The sequence below is a fragment of the Diceros bicornis genome, chromosome 11 (assembly GCF_020826845.1).
Source record: "Diceros bicornis minor isolate mBicDic1 chromosome 11, mDicBic1.mat.cur, whole genome shotgun sequence".
NCBI lineage: Eukaryota > Metazoa > Chordata > Mammalia > Perissodactyla > Rhinocerotidae > Diceros > Diceros bicornis.
In genome coordinates, this window is record NC_080750.1 from 8,483,943 (window position 1) to 8,501,483 (window position 17,541).

General features: G+C 39.3%; 1 protein-coding gene across 6 annotated transcripts in view; it reads right to left on the bottom strand.

Annotated features, from left to right (window-relative positions):
- The window catches only part of CAMK2D (calcium/calmodulin dependent protein kinase II delta), a 295,243-nt gene that overhangs the window by 197,972 nt on the left and 79,730 nt on the right, over nucleotides 1-17,541 (bottom strand). The gene's annotated exons all lie outside the window — the stretch shown is intronic.

Sequence of the window (17,541 nt, forward strand, 5' to 3'; positions counted from 1 at the left end):
CATATGCACATAATTATAACCAAAATCACTAGCCAAAGCACAAAATAAATGGCAGACAGAGGCAAGAACACCGCAGAAACACATGTTGCCAAACAGTGCTGCAGAGTGGTCCTTAGCTGAGAGCCTTTACACGGAGCACCTGATTTAAACCTCATCCGAGCCCTCCGAGACAGGCAATGTGTGAAAACTAAGGCCTAGAGAGGCTCCGTGACTTGCCCTAGATTATAAAGTCAGTAAATGGCATCCACCAAATTGGGTCTCATTAATTAGTGTCATAAAATGGCCTTAAGAGGATGGGGGGACACCTACCTAACCACCCACACAGAGTCTATGTCAACGGTCCTTGAACTCTGTGGTCTCAGAACCCCTCAACACTTAAAAATTATCGAGGACCCCAAAGAGCTTTTGTTCATGTGGATTAGATCTATTAATGTTTACTCTATTAGAGATAAAACTGAGAAAAACTTTACATATAGATTAATTCATTTAAAAACAATAATGAACCCATTAGTAACATAAGTGATTGCATTTAATTTTTAAACTTTTTATTTGGAAATAATTAAAATGTATATAAATTTGAAGAATAAGAATACTACAAAAAACACCTGTATACTGTTTATCCAGATACATCTATATACACATTTTGCCAATTTTTTATATCTATGCTCTCTCTTCCTCCCTGTGCATGTATATCTACATGTATATGTATACACATATTTATCTAATTGACACACACACGTACAAATGTATAAATGAATATTTATATTTTTACCTAAAACAATTTTTTCTGAACCATTTGAAGGTAAATTATAAACATCAATGCCCTTTACCCCTAAAATTTCAGTATGTATTACCTAAGAATTGTGATATTCTCTTACAATCATGGTATAGTTATCTTCAGCAAATTTAATATTGATACATTACTTGAAGCTACCATCCATACTCCAATTTTGTCAATTTAACCCAATGATGCCCTTTATGGCATTTTTCTCCTTCTACTGCAGGATCCAGTCCTGGGTCAGATACGGCATTTAGTTGTCATTTCTCTTTACATTCCTTTCATCTACAATAGTTCCACAGTTTTTATGACCTGACATTTTTTAAGAATACTATTATGTCCATATTTTAAAGAGAATGCTTTTCATTTTGGTTTTGTCAAGTGTTTGCTCCTGATTTGATTTAGGCTACACATTCTCAGCTAGAACATTATCCTTCCCAGGCTATCCCATCTAGAGGTACACATTGTCCAGCCGCTCCTCCAAAGCGGTGATAACTCGGGTCACCACATCAAGGTGATGTTAAATTGCTCTGCTAAATAATTACTTTTTATTTTTTCTTATTTTTCCTTTGTAAGTGAAGAAATAGGCAGAGAGACATTTTAAGGCCACAAAAACATCCTGTTCTTCATAAGAATTTCCCTCTAGATTTAGCATTTGGTGATGATTCCTGCCTGAACCAACCGTTACTACGATGGTAGCAAAAGGCTGGTTTCCCAACTCCAGCACAGTAACGTATTTTTCATGAAAAATACTATATTTTCAAAAAAATAAAAAAAGGCAAGAAGAGTGGCACCATTTTACATTTTTGCAAATCTCTTTGATGTCTGGCTTAATAGAAGACAGCTGTATTCTCAGGTTTGCTTCTATATTCAATCTGTTACAATATGTTGTCTTGGTCGAAGTGTATGAAGAAAAGCTGACCTCACAAGGATGTGTAGTTGGAAAAAGAAGTATTATAATAGCCTTTTCAGATAACTAGATATTATTCGTTAACATTACACCAAACCTCAACAATTGGTAATTTCTTAAAGGTTAGTTGCCATGTGAAATCCAAAATTTAATCAATGAACTTTATGAACCATATTAGTGAAGTTATGAACTTTAATGTTTAAGTCAAATTTATTTTCAACATTGTACATTGTCCAATATAATCAAATTTTACTCTGCTATATTAAAATCCATTGCTCTTTCTTACACTTTGAATCTCTTACTGAGGCATAATCTTATAACATGATGCACCCTCATTTGGAAAATATTGGTTCAATATATTATATAGTTCTTGCAAATGTTGACACATTTCATTATACACTATCATAAAAATAACAATTATTAATATCACCACTAATCTCATCAGAATAATCTTTAAATTTTGGAATCATTCAAGTTCTCATGGATAGATTCAAGTTTTCCAAAATTCTAATTATTGTTCAAAAGCTTCAATTGTGTTATTGGCAATAAATGCTGTCAGTTTTTTTCCTTGAAGCGATAGGCTCACTTTATTCATTTTTGAGAAAAAGTCTGTTGAAAACTTGGGTCTGAATAATCATAGCTAGTTTTTCAGTTGTTATTTTAAGTAAAAATGGTGTTCCATGAAAAAGCAGCTGGTTCAGCTTCTAACTCAAACAACCACACAGGTACTTTTCCTTGAGACAACCACTGTACCTTGATATGGAATAGAGGTGCTTTACCATTCTTCCCATTTAGTCATGCAGAATGTTGCAAAGATGTGTGTGATCAGAGGCCAAGATTTAATAACAGTAATAATTATAATTGGTTCATCAAGGACAATCTTAAGTCAAGTGAGCTTTTTTGTTGGTCTACCAGTGCATGTTGCTGAAAAATACAAAGACTAATAGTACAGTTTAATGCCACTGCCTTGATTCACCCAAAGGCCCCAGCAATTTTATCCACTCTTTCTTTTGCATCGTAAGTACAAATGTCAACACATACCAAAACAGGGCCGACAATGTTTTAGTTTTATTATGAAAATAGTTTGACCTTGTAGATCGCCTAAGAGGGTTTCAGGGACTCCTGGGTCTGCAGACCACACTTTGAGAACCACTGGTATGTTCTGTAAAGAACTGTTTCATATAATACTTATCTTTTTGGCAGTTTAGGAAAACATTTTGAACATATATAGTGTTATTTAATAGTTCAAAGAGAAACAGTGGTTTAAAGAATCAGGACAACAGTGGATAGGATTTAACAGTGTATCCATTACATCTGGTTTACCAAATATAAAGTCACAAATTCTCTGGCCTTACCACCATATAAAACTACAAGTACTTCAAATAAATGTAAATTCTTCAAAGCCTGTATCTCTTTAACAGGTCCTCATTCTCCTCTCTCTCTATTTTTTTTGGTGAGGAAGATTAGCCCTGAGCTAACATCTGTTGCCAATCCTCCTTTTGCTGAGGAAGATTGGCCCTGGGCTAACATCCGTGCTCATCTTCCTCTACTTTATATGTGGGACGCCGCCACAGCATGGCTTGATAAGCTGTGCATGTGTCCATGCCCAGGATCCAAACCTGCGAACCCCGGGCTGCTAAAGCAGAGCCCATGAACTTAATCACTGTGCCACCAAGCCAGCTCCATCAGGTCCTCATTCTTAAGACAAGGTGCCTCTAGAATATTCTTATTTAGAAATATACAAGTAAACACAAAAGGTTAAGCCATATTTTGAAAATTCATCTAATACCATCTTAAATACTGTAAAGTGTCATATGTAAAGCATATGAAAAACATATGCTTACAGAAACTATAATTTTATTTTGGAGACAGGGATATGCAAATACATATGCTAAACCATGTGAGACATATTATCATCTGATACATATATAATCACGTTAAAATAAAGAAAAACAAGGTAGCAAAACAGATCTTTATCCACAATAAGTGGTCAGTTTTAGCTAGAGATGAACATAATTGCAGAATTTTATATAGCCTATTCCCATGGGCTGAATTGTGACCCGGTAAAATTCACATGTTGAACTCCTAACCCCTATACCTCAGAATGGGACTGTATCTGGAGATAGGGTCTTTAAATGCGTAATTAAGTTAAAATGAGGTCATTAGGATGGGCCCTAATTCAATATAACTGGTGTCTCTATAAGAAAAGGAGTTTAGGACACTGACACCACAAAGGGAGACACAAGGAGAAGACGGCATCTACAAGCCAAGCGGAGAGGCCTCAGAAAAAACCAACCCTGCCGACTTCCTGATCTCAGACTTCTAGCCTCCAGAATTTGAGAAAATAAATTTCTGTTGTTTAAGCCACCTTGTCTGCGGCACTTTGTTAGGGCAGCCCTAGCTAACTAACACACCTAAGTATTGGTTTTCTAATGCCATATGACAAATTGCCACAAACTCACAAGCTTAAAACAACACACAGTTATAGTCTCACAGTTTCTGTGGGTCAGGAACCTGGGCATAGTTTAACTGAGCCCTTTGCTTTAGGGCTTCTCACAAGGCTGCAATGGTTGGGGTCTCATCTGAAATCTTGACTGGGGAAGGATCTGCTTCCAAGCCCACATGGTTGGTGGTAGCATTCAGTTCCTCAAGAGTTGTTGAGCTGAGGGTCTTAGTTCCTAGCTGGCTGTTAGCTGGAGGCTGCCCTCACTTCCCTGTCATGTGCCAACATGGCAACTTGCTTCATCAAAGCCACCAAGAGAAAAAGTCTGCTAGCAAAAGAGAAGTTACTCTCTCATCTAGCCTGATCACAGAAGTGACATCCCATCACATTTGCCATATTCAATTGGTTAGAAGCAAGTCACTAAGCTGGCCCACTTTTAAGGGAGGTAATTATACAAGGGCAGGAATACCAGGAAGCCAGGATCACTGGGGCCATCTTAGAGGTGTCTTGCCACATCTGACTTTACAATAATAGCACTGATGTTTTCACGGGCTTTCTCTCTGATAAGCAGCTTTGCTTACTTTTTCTTCCATACAATCACAGAACTTAGTGATCTCCTATGAATCATAAGGCATTCTGCTCTCTCCCACTGAGGCATGTTTTGACATCCCAAACATGATGATAGAACTAAAGTTTTCATTAAAACCAGAATTTAGCAATAATGGAAATTCATATCACCTGGTGTGCTTCACATTCAACATCAAGTTCACAACTTTACTTTGGAGGGAGTAGGTAGATGAGGAGGAGTGATTAAGTGCCTATTATTACCAAAAGCACTTTTCTGTATTTATCCTGCTAAAGAGATGAATTAGTTTTACATTTAAAATTTCCTTTACTTTTAATTCAGTCTGCAACAAAAGTCATGCATCCAAGCTCATCATTCCCAGCTCTCACGACTACAACGGTAAGAGGCAAAGACAGATTATAAAAGGCAAGACATCCAGAATACTGTTTATCACCATTTGAAGATTTTCTTTTATTATCCACATGCCCTGCAGCTAGTGTAGAACCAGCTTCATTTATCATTTAATAATCAAACTATAATAGTTTGGTTTTATTCTTCCTTTGAAGCTCAAAAGTCCACACTATTATATGAATAAAAATATAACCCTTCAGGCTACAATCATGTTGGGTCTGAGAAGGTACATGCTGTTAGCAATATATGGTTGAATACCTACTATATCAACAATGCCTTAAGGAAAATATATTATCATTTAGTTTTGACATGAAATTAGCAAGGAAGAGTATTACCCAGTATGGAGACATCTGGATTTTAAAACAGTTTCTGAGAATTTTGAGAAAATGTAATTATTTCCTCCTGGCTTTCAGATACTTTGATACTTTTTTAACTTAATAAGAATATCAAATGAAGTGAAAAAATGTGAATTCAGATCTAATGAAGCACTATCTTCCACTCCTGTTTCAAATCAAATTTTAATCTTTATGCAGAATAACTCTGATCACAAATGGAAGTTAAAGTGCTGGCCCCGACCCACTTCCACAAGGCAACAGGAGGATCGCCAAAGCTCACAATGACCTACTGATCTGGCCACACCAAGGAAAGGGGTTTTACCAATAAGTCAATGTCAAAAGTAACTACCCCCCAAATGCGAAAGCTTTAAAATGTTAACTTCTTGGAAGGGAATCTAATAGTCATTGCTTTCTTACATAGTGACACATAAAATAATTTAGTCATTGTGACACGACAGGGACATCATGATTAGCATTCATTATTACCCTGCTACGATTCAGCCAAGCCCTCAGAGGCTACTGAGCCAGAAAGCCCACAAGTCCCTGCCCTGTGTCCCAGGGTGCTGCCCGCCCCTCCACGTGGATCGCCCTGTCAGCACAGGCAGTGCCGAGGCTCAGCTTGGGCAGGCGGAGGAGTTGTGCCTTCTGTCATGATTGGTCACTTACACCTCCTCCACCCCACACACATAAGTGCAAACATACCACCTAAAGAAGCCACGGATTTGCCACACCCAAGAGGGTTTAACTCTTCTAGCTCCCTCTCCCTACAAACTATCCCTAAAATAATCTTATACAGAAACTATGGAGGAGTTGCCCCTGGGGCCCACGACAATGGAGAGTTTGAAATCCAGCTCCATCATTCAAGTTTGTTCTGCTGGCCTTTTGGCTTGCCAGCTGAAGCTGCTGCCTTCCCTGCTCCTAGAGCCTTGGTTCTGTGCTCCAGTTTGAGATCAATGCCTCATATCTGTCCATTTTTGAGAGGTTAATCCTGCTTCTCTGGCTTCTGCATTACAACCAGCCCAACGTGATTCTCAACTTTTCCCACATTTGTTCAGCTTCTAAGAAACTACAGTCGCAAGTGAGAGGCATTCCTGCTCCTCCTCTAAAACCAAACCTGGCTGGCTGTCCACTCTCAGAAGAGGGAAGATGAAACAAAATGGACCTAAACTGCTTTAAGTTTCGTATTCTTGCATCTGTTTATTATACATTTTCTATTTCTTCATGTTTTTTGCTGTCAGCTCTTACTGCTGTATGTCCAGTACATAAAACAGTTTCAGACGCACACAGGCATTAAATAAATGTTTGTTGAATGAATAAATGAATGAATGATAATTGCCCCTTCCTTGTATCATAGCTGCTGTGAACTAAGAACCAAGAAAAACAAGAATATAAAAATATAAAACAATCACAAATAACCCGGCAGTGAGAACCTGAAGAGATCTTTTCTGAAGAGAAGGTCCAATCTTTAGCACACGGATTCTGGAGTACTACAATGTGGCTATTCAGGGGTCTTATTCCTGGTGGTTTTGGAACTCATTCTGAATACATTTTTCTTGTTGGAGAAATTACTTCTGGCTAAATGAGGCATTCCACTGGTAGGAATACAGATTCTGTCCATTTAAGTAGGTCGCATTTAAAACCACACTGTAAGCTAGAAGGAGCTATTTAAAGGTCACTTTGTTATAAAACCTGAGCATGATGTATATGGATTTAAAGCTGTCAAATTCATTTCATAAAAGGTTTTTTAAATTCATAATTAAATATTACACTTTCACTCTACCCATTTATTTTGAACTATGCTTTATCCCTACCATAAATTTGATTTTTTAATGATTTGACCTAGATTCTTCCTGGTATCAGACATTGGTCACTCCCCATCACTTCTGCTGCCCACTAATATCGTGGACAAGTCAGTAAGATCCTATAACTACACAGAACAATGTTCTTCCTTTCATGGTAAAGTAGAATTAGATATATGTACTGAAAGTTCATATATCTTAATTTAGCAATGAAATCCCTTGAACAGTTTTTTCTGTGTGGGAAGCTCATTCAAACGTTAAATTCTGAATGATGAAGTCAGTCCAACCTCCACTCTATATGGACTGAAAATCATGGTTTGTGGTTTATTTTTTTGTGGAAAACGTTTTTCCCGCAACTTCTTTTTTAACATCCAGCACGTGGAAGATGAGCCAGGCCTCTGCTTCATCATACCTTCTTTCTGCAGTTTCATCTGTGGAGGAAGAGGGAACTGTCCACTGGGGCTGGAGAAATAAAAGCCCATAATGAAAGTTTGTGACTTTGTAGAACCCTAGACACAGAGACAGCCCAGAGGGATGGAAAGCTCTCAGGTTCCAGAGCAAAGCAGACAAGAGTTGCTGTGTGGTTCTACCATCTTCTGCTAGCTGGGTGTCAAAGTTCCTTGACCTCTCAAAAGATCCATCTATAAAATGGGCATAAAATATCCAGCACCAGTCACTGTATCTGAACAAAGTAGGTACTCAATAAATTATAGTATCATTATCATTATTATTACTAAAAATCTGTTCAATTTTAAAAGAACTAAATTCCTAAAAGATATATTAAAAAATACATTGGGGCCAGCCTGGTGGCATACTGGTTAAGTTTGCGTTCTGCTTCAGTGGCCTGGTGTTCGTGGGTTCAGATCCCAGACACGGACCTACACACTGCTCATCAAGCCATGCTGTTGCAGCGTCCCATACATAAAAAAAGTAGAAAGATGGGCATGGACGTTAGCTCAGGGCCAATATTCCTCACCAAAAAAAAAAAAAAAAGTATTTTAATTCCATCAAAAAGTATTCATTTTACATGTACTCTAATATACTATGAAAATAACTCTTTTCCATAAAATCATATGATTATGCTATTCCAGCCATTGGTAATTGAAATAGAGGCAGAATTACTGATATCTGTGGTCAGAAAGAGACAAAATCAAGACAGTAAAATATGGAGAAATACACAAAGTTATTCAGTTTTATGGTATACTCTAAATACCTCAAAAATAAACAAGACTACAGAAAACATTTTTATTTGTCTGAGTATAAAATTCTTAAACAAATTAAATTTCCAGTTTTATATACAAACTAACTATATTCTTTTATTCATCCATTTCACACATCCACAATGAATGCTGTTCTGATAAATAATTTATCATATAATATCGTTACAGAGGAAGCTACCTCAATATATTTAGCCTATTTCTTAGGACTGTAAAGGAATAAATGGCGAAATTTGATAGCACCCTTCTTATGTTGCCCTACGGGAGAAACAGTTTCCCTCTTCCACCGCAATGATGGCACTCATTCAGACACACGATATTATATCTGCTATGAAGATAGTGCTTTACACAACACTATGCAAACGTAAAATAAAATCTCTATCTTATGAAGCTCCTGCTCAGGAGTAATTAAATGAGGGTACAACTTGTCATAGACCTTTTAAAATTGCAAACAATGGTAAACATTAATTTATAAAAATGTTTCATATAAATGTTTATTTACTATCTGAGTTTACAGAATATCTACACACCCACCAAGAACCGAATGAGGAGACGGGAGCACGCTGTTCAGACGTAACAGAAGCCCCAGCGGAGGCCCGCAGTGAGCCTCTCACTAGTTCTGGGAGACGCGTGGACTGAGAGACTCTGAGCTGAGCTCTCCTCCTTTGGGAGGGGACACGGTAGCACAACTGGTGGCACACAGGCACAGGGCGCCTACACTGAAGAGGAGGCTGCTGCTGGAGGGTAGGTCTCCTCCAGACGACACAGCGAGGAGACAGGCAGGAGCCCTGCTTCCGCCCCTCGGTGCACCGGGTGACGCTGGCCAGCTCCCCTAGGGTCGCGGCCTCTGATGGCGCCGCCGTCCTCCTCTCCCGGGGGCGCTCCGCCTGCCTGTGTGTCTACCGTTCTGCTAACATGGCGATACCACTCACTGCACGTTCCGGGGCAGGAACTGGTGTTGTGAGGGTCACCAGAGGATTCCGTCAGGAGGAGCAAACCAGGAAGCCTAAAAACAGGAGGGTGGCATCCAGAACAGGCAGAGGGGCAGGACAAGTCCCTGCACTGGGTCACAGTCAAGGCTTGTCCACAAGAGGAGAGCAAAACTTTCCAAGACGGCATTTAGGGCACAAGGTGTCGGACTGAGAGTGCACACAGAGCAGGAGACGGTCTGTCAACAGTACTATCCGACACATCACGTCTTTGTGATTGTTAATATAAAAAACAAACCTTCATAGAAACAAGTTATGAGGATAGTAGTTAGTGCATATTAAGAACTAAAGATATTTCAATTTATCTATATCTTTATTTTAATTGTACATCAATAATTTAATCCATACAAATTTTTTTTAATATTCTAATTATATTCCTGTAAAGACGTAATGAGATGAATTTTATATAATATATCGTTCTGCCCTCAGTCTCCACAACTTGGTCTACACAGCACTCTCCCCTAGGTGCAATTTCACTTGTGATTTTGGAAAGATTTCCTGCACAATTCCATTTTCCCGCACAGGCATAACAGAGCCAAGTCACTGGAGACACTTGGTATTAAAATCTTTCAAACTATCTAGAGACTAAAAGAGCTCAGAACGGAAACAAAGCACACTAAAGGTATATACAAGCCACGCTTACCATTTTTTCCAGAGGCCTAGATGATTTTCACAGGCAGTTGCATATGAACACTAGAGAGCACTTACTTCAGGGATTTTTCTATTCTTAAATATGTTTTTCTAATAATTAAGTACAAACAATTTATTCAAAATGTGAAAAGTATAAAATCTTTATATAGCTTTCCACAGGACATTTTTCCTTATGTAGTTTAATATTCATATTAAAAATAGAGATAAAATAACTTTGGATGATAATTTAGAAGACTGAAGGAAAGGAATGTAAGAAACATAGATTTTTATGGTTCATCTAAGCATCTGGAACATTCGGTTATTCATTTTCTGGGAATGAGTTTCCCCAGTAGCTGTGATGCTAACATAGCTTAAACCTCAGGGCCTTTCAGACACATGAGCCCCTGAAAGGATCTTAGCTATATGATCATGTTTTCATACAACTTGCAAAACAAGATGTTTTAACACAATCAGTTGTGATCTTTATTTCTTTCCACTCCTTCTTTCCCTGCATCAAATTTCCCCTTATGTTGAGTGATACTGGAGTGGCCTCAAACACTTCTGAGATCTCGCTGAGGGGAAGTTGAGTTGAGGATACAATTTAGTTTGCATTTAATGAAACATATTTACCTGGCTGGCAGTCACTTCTGGGTGCAGTTTGTTACTGCTAGTCATCCCAACGTAGGAATGCCTCCAGGAATACGCGCCCACCCCAGCCTGTCAGGGATGATGGCACATCCCAGAGGTGGTATCGTGATATGAACTTACACTACAGTTCATCCCACAAGTGTGTGTGCAGAGGAGGAAGATCAGAGTTTATTTTTGCTATTTCTCTGGATTTTGTTGTGCTTTGCAGTACCTGCCACATTTTTAAAATTTATATTTTCTTGTGAACATTTTTATTGTAAATATATTTTTACTTTTGAGCTTAATTTTGTATGTGTAATTTTGTTTTCTTTTCCTTAAAGAGAATCTCTCAAACTGCATGAACTTCAGGCCCTACTAAACCAGATCCATACTCCTTACTATACTTACGAAAAAAAGTAAAAGATAACTCGTTTAAATTCTATACATAAAAAACCCACATATAATAAAATACTTGCAAAATTTATAGTATTAACCTTCTTCTTTAAGTAAATAGAAACTCATTTACATCGCTAAGACCAGTCATTAAAAAGCCATACATCTTATGTTACATTAGTCATGAGTGACCAGCCATAGCGAAAAGATCACCAAGTTGAAAATCAGGGAGAAAAATGGCTTCCAGTACCGGCTCTGCCAGGAACAAGGGCAAAAAAGGGTAAATCTTGTAAGTGTGAAAAACTATACTTACTTTTCTCTACCCTATGAAAATACTACAAATATGAGTTAATGATCTTTATATTTAGGGTAAAAACATCCCTATGTCAGACATGATACTTAAATATATTTATTAAGCATTTTTATTAAGCAGACACAAGGATACTGATGGATGTTTTGCAAGATAAAGTAACTTATTATGGTCTAGCTATTCGTGAACTAGGAATTAAACTAGAAATTATTGGTTTTAATAATAATAATACCCTTTAATTTGGAGAAGGAAAGTGAAAGTATCATCTATTGAACTGTACTCCCCAAGTTAAAAATTCAAGACACTTCAAGTCTTGCCTCTACATATTTTAATCATATATTCCTAGTTTACCACATTTTGTGGATGCTTCTATTTCCTACACACACACCCCCCCACACACACAAATATGAGGTTTAACGTAGCCACCTAAATGAAAAAAATACTACCGAAACAGATTAAAATGAAATAGTCTCAGCGTTAGCTGAAATCCTGAAGGCTAAAAATGAAACAATTGTCAGGTACAGGGTGCTAAAACCATATACACAGGACTTGCCAAGAGGTCACCTGAAGCCATTCTGCCATCATAAGCCCATTGCTCACTTGCAGATGTACAAGAGCAGGTAATGAGACCAACAGGGAGGACTGCTCTGGATAGAGTCATTAGAACACTCTGCATCCCCTCCTACCCCACACTGGGAAGGAGCTTACTCAAGGGAACCAAATTAAGGTAGAGAAGGAGGGTCTCTGAGAGAACTATTTGAAGAGGTGCATCCCTTAGAGTTTGAGAAAAATAAGAATGGCTACCTATTCTAAACCTGAATCTAAAGGCATGAAATTGTGGCTGGCCAGCTGCCCCGGAATTGCAAAGCAAAGGGGGCTCTGTGATCAGGCTATACTTTCACCAGTGGCAAGACAAAGATGAAGGTTTCCATGAAATCAGATGTGAGCCCACAGGAGGGATTGATTATTTTACAAGACACAATTCCCAAGAGTACCACCTGGGGAGGCAAGGTGATCCCAAAAGAGGGGTGGAATGCCAGACACCCAGGAGCTGGAAAGAAATAGCTGGAAACATCCAAGCAGGGGAGACATGGCCATCATCAGCATAACTGTCACCAGAGGTCCCTAGGAGGAATTGTCCAAAAACCCACAAAAATGCCCCACGAGAGAGAGTCAGCAATCACACATCCATCAGACAGTAGCAGTGCAGATTAGAACTGTGCTGCTGAAATCAGACTTGCCCACCTCCTTACAGCTCTGTTCTGAAGGCACCAAACAGCAGCCAGTGACCGGGGAGGAAGTGTTGGTACCACACCCTCCCTGGTCCATGGGGACTCTCAAGCCTGAAACACATCTGACCTGGGAGAAGGTAGAAGTTTCAAATGATATTACACTAGTCAGGACTTTGTAATTTCTGAAATGAGGCTGTTCTTGTGACTAAAAGAAACTGCAAAGCTCTGAAATCTGACCAAGACTTCATCACCAGCAGGAGTGAACACGTACAGTGAATATGTACAGGAGCTGAGGAGGGGTAGTTTCGGTGGGGTGCAAATGATCTGATTATAGTACTTTAATACAATAGAGATTATAAATACTTTCTTTAACAAATCTATAACCGCCTAGAATTTGGATTTACTGAATATTATTTCCTTCACATCACATTCCTTTGTTTTCAGAGTTTCATGTTCAATTCTCTTTGGAAGCAGAGCTACGAAGAACAATCTAGATGGATTACAGTAGAGCACCTGTTAAACGTGCTTGTGTACTTTCCAATCACCTCAAAATTTGCTAGATAACTTACACCTTGGGAGTGTATCATCTCATTTTTTCTGATCTTGAAATTACAATGCATCTGAAACGCAAGATAAAATTCCCTGGACTTACGAGAGTGGCATTCTTAATTCATCATCATTCTAGATGTCATCCTTCATCCTTCACTGGGCGTGAATATTTATCTTTTACCTAGAATGCTCTGTCTCAAATAAGTGCTGCATCATTTAGAACACGTCGTTGGGCAGTGGCACAGCATTACACACTGCCCCAGCTCTAGTGCAAGAGCTTTTTGCAACTCTGCCTGGCCCAACACCCACAGTTTAAGGGAAGTGATTAAATGCCAGCTAAATCAACTTTGATTCCTTCTAAACTCTGAAAGACGAAGATGTCTGCCTCTATGTGGCAAACTTGAAAGCTGACAGGCAAAAATCTGTGCTGGACTGACATGTGAAATTAACTTTCACTCCCATGTGAAATGAACAGACCCCCTGCCCAGCTGCTAAGTGTCTGACTTCAGAGTGACACTGAAAACAATTTCTGATTTGTGTTAATCCACAGGTATTACTAGAATCAAATCAAGGCTCCCTAACAGCTGGAAAGGGGGCAGGGAAGCCCCAGGAGCTTGACGGGTTGTTGTATCACAGTTAAAAGAAATCAATGGCTGCCTCTCCCCAGGGAATAAAACACCAGAGGCACTAGGGAGAAACCCACACTATTTGCTCCTTAAAACCTGAGACTCTAGGAATTCTGCCAAGTGACCTGGAAATATGGGACTGTGACCAGAGGCCTCTGAAGAGAGCATCCCGCACTAGCTTCTTGCAAGAGACTCAAATATGCGGCAATAGTCCACCCTGCATATTCCATCCTTGACAGCTCACCTGTCTCCCAAACAGTAGACCTCTTTTCCTTTTCACGTAGCCTAAGTCCCTACTTGTTTGTCCCTGTCCTTGTTCCTTTCACCCTAATATTATTTTAAAAATCTAGTGTAAAAATGATAGATTCTAACTGGAAATATATATACGACATATTTCAGCTAAAAGAAATAAATATCATTTAAAACTCCACTACCCAGATATACCATTATTTACCACTGTGATGTATGTCCTGTCAGTCTTTTCCTTTGCATATACATAACATACTACTTTTGACTATCAAATCATAGTTTATACACATTTGTAAACTGTCTAAATCCCTCAGGCAATTGCTTGGTACAGAGAGGCTGTATAAACGAGTGATACAAGCTTACAAACCTGAACTTGGGGAAGGGGAAGATACCTTCCAGATAAAAAATACCTGAGGCCTATCAGAGGATGTTCCTCCATGCAACTTCTGTCAAAATGACATGACTAACTGGCTGCTCAAAATATTTGCATAAATGGTAAAGTTCCCATGAAATCAGAGGGAAATTAATTATTCTGGTTAAAAAGTTCACTTTTGAAAGAAAAAACATGAGACTACTATGTAAAGAACGTACATGAAAAGGTAATTGTAGTGACAGAGGTAAAATACCACGTAACGTTTATAACATGTGCAGACTTATATTAAAATAAAAGCATTGAAACCTTCCATCTAAAATAGCTGCACTGTTTAATTCACTCATAATTTATCACTGTGCTTCATTCATCAGCACCCACCACTTGTCTTTGGGTAAGCCAGGAAGATGTATACTGGCTCTACACAAGTGATTAAGACACAATTCCTGCCATATTGGAATTTGCAACCCAGATAGGGAGACTCCTTTAGCTCTGATTTTGATATATCTATATACTGGCCAAAGTATAATGAAAATATGGAAAAAATATCACTCAAAATCCAGGCTATGTCTATCACACAAACCATTCAAATCTTATGAAATGTTAATTTGGCTTAAGTGGTCTCCCCCCATCCCCCTTCCATTTCCCTCACCTCAACCATTCACTCGACTTTATTATTAAAGACTTGGCTCCTAGCCAGTCTTCTACCTCACCCAAAGTTGGCCACCATGTTGGGCTACATCAACAAACATGAGGATAACTGGTCACAGCCTCTCGGTTCCCTGACCTCTTTGTCTCCATGATCTTCACCTCCACTCCATTTTCCTCACCACTCTTGCACTTACTCTTTGAAACCTGGTCACCCATCCTCCAGAATCATGAAGTTAAAAACCCTGATCTCTAACCATCAACTGCCACTTTCCAAATTGTTTGTTAAACATCTCCCAGGTAACTTTTTCAAACCATCAGGACCACCAGTCCACTGGCTCCTCCACTTTGCCCAGTCCCTCAGTCCTCTCCATTATGTACTTTCCTCCACATCCCTATACACTCTCTGCTCCAGCTACAATAGCCTTCTCCGGGTTCCTCAAACGTGCCACGGAGTCTCCCACCTTAGAACCGCGGTGCGTGCTCCCCCACTGCTGCAGTACTCACTCCTCTTGCCTGGTCTATATCCACTCTTTCCTTATATTCTAAAAGAAGTATTTTCTCTTCAAGGAAGCCATTTCTAACATGCTCAAACACCCTACTGTTGGTTCTCACACACGGCATATACTCCACTTCATAGTCACTTGCCACATTTGTGATTTTTTTATTCAGTTGTAAGATTTTTTTTTTTTTAACCATCTATCTCTGCAAGAACCTGTAAGGTCCAGGACAGCAGGATCTACCGATGTTTTTGTTCCCCATTTTGTATCCTACACCGAGACAGTGTCTGGCACATAGCAAATAAGCAACAAATATTTATTAAATGAATTTGTGAAGAAACAGGAAAGCAGGAGTAAAAAAAGAATGGAGACTACTCTTGAATTAACCTGGCTTCCTTCCTTCTCCAGGGGCGACAGAGATATGAGGATACTCTGGTTAATCAACCCAGAGGCTTCTCTAAGAGTCAGACAAGACAAAACCAACTGAATAAGAAGGCCCTGTGTCAGCGTCAGATGAGAACTGAGCCTGGATTCTAGAAAATTCAATGCTTGCTGGATTGACGATGGTGGGATTACCCACCAGATTATCAGAAAGCTAAAATCAAGTTTATTTTATATATGTCCATATGTATATCTGAACCATAGGCCCTAATTAAGGACAGTAATCAGTCAAGTAAAAATAGCCCCATGTATACACAGAAAAAAGTGGCTTTTCCAGGTGGCAGAATACATACAATCCTAAAGGGGCTATCTTACGACTGTTCTTGAGGACATCAGCATAAATACACAGCCAAGAGTATCTAATAGCATTTTCATTCAATCTTCAAAGATCAACCACAACTGTTTTTAAAACAGCTATACAATAATAGCTAGTTGACAGAGTAACTGTCATGAAAGTAAAGATTTTAAAAGCCATGGTAAAATTTCAAACAAATGCAATATTTTATAATTTGATAGGTCTGGTCAGCTGAGAATCAGATTACCTGAGGGTTAAATGAAAGAAATTCTTTTTGTACGAGTTATCAATCTAAATCTTCGTAAGCTATGTTAACTCAAATCCTTGTTATAATAAAGAACAGGCCCGCGAGGGAGCTGGAGCAGAGGCAGCAGGCGGATCAGGGTGCCCTTCAGCAGGCCGGGTGGGACCCTGGGCAACTTACCTAACCTCACCAAACATCAGTCTCTTCGGTTATAAGGAGTGAAATCACCGTTCCACAGGACACATACAGGACTCCAAAGCGTGTTAGGCATCTACTCCTCCTCCTGACATCAGCGGGCTAGACCACAACCTTTTCCATTTCTGAGAGTCTAGACTTGGTTCCGGGATTCTTAGGGGTCTAGGGGAGGCAAAGTACATTTAGCCCCAGGGCACTTCCCTAGCCTGATATTTCAAAAAAAAAATTAATTTAGGTATACAACACAAACAGAAAATTGCATATGCCATAAGTATACTGTGCAATGATGTCTCACAAATGAACAGACCCACGTAACCAGCACATAGATCAAGAAACAGAAGCCCCTCATGCTCCCAGCCGCGACCTGCCACACCAGAGTGACCACTATCGTGATTTTGAACAGCCGAGATTGAGCTTGTTCCTGCACTTCATGTAAAAGGAGTAATACAGTACGTACTGTGCCTGGGTTTTATTTTGCCGCTGGAACACATTCCATCCACGTATTACCGCTCTGGGGGCCTGGTGCAGCGGTATCATTAAGAGCTGAAAATGTGTGAAGATGGATGAATGGGCAGATGACAAACAAACAAGGAAGTATGAAAGGCTGTTCTGCTAAAGAGCTAATCACAGTTCCCAAGCTTGCTGTACGGATACAATGTACTTTCTGACCACAACATAAATAAACAGTGGGTGAAATCACAGCAGCTTAGGTGGCGAACACACACAGGGCAGAATTCAGTCTTGCACCCTCTTCTCCCCGGACCCCTGTCCTGGTTGTAAAGGCC